The 5,449-nt window shown below is 43.0% G+C and overlaps 1 long non-coding RNA gene across 1 annotated transcript; it reads left to right on the top strand.

Moving 5' to 3' along the window:
* Positions 1 to 3,174: 3,174 nt before the first annotated feature.
* Positions 3,175 to 4,680, top strand: LOC102008245. The gene is made up of 3 exons (XR_261365.2): positions 3,175 to 3,247; positions 3,360 to 3,611; positions 4,215 to 4,680. It is a non-coding gene; the product is annotated as an uncharacterized LOC102008245 (long non-coding RNA).
* The last annotated feature ends 769 nt before the right edge of the window (positions 4,681 to 5,449 follow it).

Raw genomic sequence — 5,449 nt, 5'->3', positions numbered from 1 at the left:
ACAGCAAAGCTGCCAGAGCAAAAGGGAGGAATGGCAGCAAGCAGCTTCTTCCCCTGCCTTCTTTTGTAAACAGGCTACCCCCACCTAAGGGGCGTGTAGCTCTCACATAATCTCCATGCCCTCCTCTTCCACAGGCTCAGGATGTATGCAAAGTAAGCACCCTGGCTTCCTGCTGAGTCACTTAGCCAAACCTCTAGACTCCCCAAGTTGACACAATGTATCAACCATAACACTCATCTACTCAGGAGGCTGAGGCAGAAGGATCACAAGTTGAAAGCCAGCCTGGGCAATTTACTGAGACCCTGTGTCAAAAATAAAATAGACAACTGGGCCAGGTATGTGGTTCCAAGGTAAAGTCCTTTTCTAGCATGAGCCAGGCCTTGGATTCAATACCACACACTACAAAAAAAAAAAAAATTTAATTAAATTCAAAGTAAATAAACACATACATTTGAGTGAGTGTCCTGGCTGCCTCTATGTCCTGAATTCAAAACATTTACATTTCACAGTCATTTTAACTTTGGAAAAGAGGCGGAGGTCGCACAGCAACAGATCAGGTGAATAAAGTGGATGAGGGCGCACCGTGATGTCCTCACAACCTGCCTTTCCTTGGCCAGCAGCATTCACTGTATTTTTTGTTGCACTTCATAAAGACACTCAGGAGAGAACATTTCCAGAAATGCTTCAGAACTTGCAAGAACAATGCAATAAGTGTGTTCAAAGTGAGAAGTATTTTGAGAGGGTACTGTAATCCATTTTTTATTTTTTGTCTTTTTGAGACACAGTTTCACTATGCAGTTCGGGCTGGCCTCAAACTCACCTTATAGCCCAAGCTGGCCATAAGCTCGTAGCCGTCTTCTTGCCTCAGTCTCCCGAGTGCTGGAATTATAAGCGTGCACCACCATTCCTGGCCTATAATCAATTTTTTTTAATTTAAACACACACCATACTTTTTGATCTGCCTTTGTATGTCATTATTCTCAATTAGAGACTGGCAGTGGGAGAGGTCATCCGTGGAAGAACTTAAGTGCTCCAAACAAGACAGGCTGGGCCAGGGTTACAGTAGCTCCAACACCCTGCCAACATCTGGGGCAGATCTGAGCTATAGGGAGAACAGCAGTTTGGCTGGGACAAGTATTCAAAGCCTTGGATATTTCTCTTGCAAAAGTCACCCTGAGAATGGCTGGAAATACAAGGTGTAATTGACAGGCATGAACAAAAAGTAAGCTTATATGTGGTTATTTTTCATGAGGCTTTTGATTTTTTTATGAAAGGACCAGTGATGCCAAGAACAAAGGTGTCCTAGAGTCCCTCCTGGAGGAAGTGACCCGGTCACCAAAGAGTCAAATCTTTGGGAAGAAAATTTATAAATAGCATCACCACAATCATTCTTCCATTTAAGCCATATGTGGTGGCCCAATGAAAAACACGAAATCGTCCATTCATTGTCGTTCTTATCCCATCTGATTAGTAAAATCATTTAAGTCGCCTTTTGTTTTTTCAATATGATATTTACTCATGAAGGCTTAGGTTTAAAATTAAAGCATTTAACCAAAGCACAACATAGATACTCACTGCTTTTTTCCAAGCACTACAGTGCATATTTTCCCTGCCTCCGAAGAGAGAGCTATAATTTAGGGTGCACCCATAAGTATAGGTTAGATTGAAATAATTGACACCACTGTAAAAACAGGAAAAGAAAATCAACTTGTATATTTTCCGATCATTTAAGTAAGTGAAAAAGAACTCTTTAAAATGGAACAGTAAGTATTGCACTGTAGTACAGTACATTTTTTTTTTTTTAAATTTTTGGCCTTACAGAGAAAGGAGGATAGATTGGAATGTTACTATTAGTAGTCAAACTAGTTTCAAAAAGCACAACTCACAGTTGCTTCATTCTAGATGCCAGAGTTTCAGAAGTTAAGTACATTCTAGAGGTGAGTGCTGAGGAGCACGTTTCCCAGGGATTTCCAGAGAACCTGTCTCTGTACCCGCAATAAAAAGATCCATTACACATCTACTACTCTTATGTTGTTTGAGGAAGAGTTGACCTGAATCCTCCAGCATCTCACCTGAGGCAACAGCATTGCCAAGCTGTGTGGAATTAAAGGGTGCTCCAGAGACACTGCATCACCCCAGGAAAAGGGATGTCCCACAGCTGCCATCCCGGGACACACTGCACGCACTGTATTTATTGAATTTCAGTCACCTTAGGTCATTTTCGTTTGATTATTTTTTATAATCCCTTTAAGAATGCAAAGGCATAGAGGGTAGAGATACCTGCTTCCCAAAGGTCGCTTCACGGGCTCATTTCCAAATCACTGAAGGGCTGACTCTGAACTTCTCAGTCTAAAAATTACACCCAATCCAGAAGCCAATGAATCTGAATTATTCCTGTCTCTGAGGAAAAATCACTCAGTGTCACTTCGCCTGCCTCCCCACCTATGTTATAAATAGCCCAATACTCATGCCTTCTGCAGAATGCTGTGAGAATAAAAAATCTTTAAAAGAAAAGCACCACTCAGATTCAACTAATATCTGCAGACATGTCTTCCCCATGCAAGGCACTCTCTTAGATATTTTACTTTTTTTTAAATTTAATCCTGAAAATAACCCTAGTACACAATTAGTGCCCGCATTCTCAGAATGAAACACCAAGGGCCAGAGAAGGGGAGTGATTCTCAGACAGCACAACTGACCATGAGCAATTCTAAGATTCAAATTTCAACTTCGCTCTCTCCATTTTCTTATACTCACTGAAGTATCTGTGTGTTTGCTTTTTGTTTTTCTTCCGGTGCAAGGAATCGAACTTACGACCTTGCGCTTGCCAGACAGGCGCTGTGCCACCGAGCTAAATCCCCAGCCCCTCACTGAAGTATCTCTATATTTAGGAGGCTGTTATACTAATAAGATCCTCCAGTAGAATGAAACTTTTGGAAATAACTAGCAAACTGAATCAGAGAAAGCAGATTCAGAACATCATTTTCAAACTCTGAGTCTCAGCCAGGCTTTTAAGATTTTATTGTTCAAGGTCAAAGCGCCATAACCTACGAACTTCTCCAGAGAGCAAAACAACGCATGTATAAATATAACCTGGAAAGGAGTCTGAAAGAAACAAAGAACCCATTCATTTAGGGTAAAGACTAGCGATAATAAGTATTTAGCTGCCGTGGAGGAGACTTTTAGAGGCCAGGGCAACACCGGGATTCCTGGGATGAACACTCACATCTGAGATGATATCTAGGAGGTAAGCAAACTTACTGCCTGCCAGAAATTACACAGCCTGAGATCCCTCAGGATGTATTTATAGCTGCTCTGTCACTAAGAAGCCAACATTTGATCTGTTCTTTCCAAAATAGGTTTTTAAAAATTCAAAAGGAAAAAGAGCAAGAGCCCTGTAAACAACATCTTCCGCAGCTCACTGTGGCACTGCAGCCAGAGAATAACTGACGTTCATGCTGGCTGCAGGGTCCCAACAGGGCAGATCGGGCCCAGGAGAGGAGGGTGCCGGGGGCCGGCAGCACGCAGGAGAAGGCTGCTCCCGAGGGCACTCTGCCCGCCTGGAGAGACACCGCAGCTGGCGCACCTCTTTGGGGAAGGAAGGCAACTCGGTGAGCTCGTTTCCTCTACGTATGTTTAATGCTACTTTGCCCTATGCTCCAGGGGGAAAAAAGAACACACACACACACACACACACACACACACACACACGAAGCAGAGGACCCTGAGTTCTGGTTTCCTAAGGCTCCCCAGTTCTTTTCAATGTCTAGAAGCCTATGGGAGGAGGCGGTTTTGGAAAAGGGCCCGAAGTCTCCATTCATGATTAGTGACACTTAGGCCGGAGTCACCCACTGTCACTCATCCAAGACACTGAAATCCAAAGGAGTTGGAAAATCATAAGTTCTCTTACATAGCTCATTTGACAGCAAAGTTTGTGACCTGAATTCCTCTAGTCACAAAACTTGACCCAGAATTATAAGGGAGCGTTTCAGGGCTGCCACTGCACACCCCTGGCTGGGTGTGTGTGTGTGTGTGTGTGAGAGAGAGAGAGAGAGAGAGAAAGAGAGAGAGAGGGGGAGGGAGAGATATTACACCTTTCCAGCGCCTTTCTTGGAAAATTATGAATTTCAGAATATCTTACGGCATGAACCCTGATGACACACTGTGAGCCTGAATCCTGTCTTTGAGTCTGTCTTCTTGTGTTCTCATTGTAGGTTAATTCACCTATCCGTCAGTAGAGACAATGAATTCGGAGTATCTTGCAGGCAGCTACGTCCACAGGAAGTGCACCACTGCCCAATCTAGGTCTGTTGCTTTCAAAGGCAAACATCGCGCTTTGGGAAAACCACTCTGCATGGGTGAGCTTCGCGTACCAGGTCACCGTGATCCTGGCAGGCAGCTGTCAGACGTCTGCACGGAGGACCTGGTCAGCTTCACCCTGAAATCACCTCTGACTCCTTCTCCCTCCCGGCACCAGAAGGAAATGGTCCGGGTGCAGCCTGGTTTTGGAGAGTTTAAACGTTTTGTGTTACTAGAAAAAAAGTTATTCTGAGAAGCATAATAATGATGCAATTATGTTTCTAACTGTAACCCTTTGTTGATACTATAAATTTAAGATCCCCCTATGGAAACAAAAAGGGAAAAATGAAAATACATGATAATAATAAAAAGTTCCTAAATTCAGAATGATAGCACGTCCAAGAAAATTTTCCTTTGGGTGGAACTGCCTTATTTCAAACATGTTGTAAAATAGTGGTCAGCCAGGCCAGGTGTGGTGGCACATACCTGTAATCCCAGCACTCAGGAGGGTGAAGTAGGCAGATCACTGAGAGTTTGAGGCCAGCCTGGGCTACATAGAGTTCAAGGCTAGCCCGAACTGCATAGGAAGACCCTGTTTCAAAAAGATACACACACAAAGAGACACAGAGAGAGAGGGAGGGAAGGAGAGAGAGAGAGAGAGGGAAGGAGAGAAATAGTGGCCACTTGACTCTTGCTTTGAATAAGACTCAGAACAAAATCCCACAGATATCTGCTTAGTAAAGCCTCTGCATCCAGAGCTACACAAACCTGTAGTCAAGAACTCTGAATCATAAAATTCTCTACTTTTTAAAATAGACCCACTATTTAACTGTTTTCTTGTCTTACAGGCCAAGATAATTTGGTCTAAATTTAAGACTTCAGTGGAGTGTGGATTATAGATTACCCACACTGAGATAAGGAACTACATCTTTTAAAGTATGCTGTAAATGTTGTCTCCCAGGGGTATTTAAGAACCTAATTAAAAGGTCTCCTGTTTGGAATTTTAAAATGTAAACTAGGTCAGGAACAATGTCTGTCCCAGAATACTACTGTTCACATGGCTGCATTTTTTGTTGTTGTTTGATTTTTGGTTTTTGTCTTAGTTACTTTTCTCTCTCTGGGGCAAAATACCCAACACCCAAAATTAAGG

Source organism: Chinchilla lanigera, unplaced genomic scaffold (assembly GCF_000276665.1).
Source record: "Chinchilla lanigera isolate Chin_1 unplaced genomic scaffold, ChiLan1.0 scaffold00028, whole genome shotgun sequence".
NCBI lineage: Eukaryota > Metazoa > Chordata > Mammalia > Rodentia > Chinchillidae > Chinchilla > Chinchilla lanigera.
Note: the sequence above shows the minus strand (reverse complement) of the source record. Positions and strands in the feature narration are given on the sequence as shown.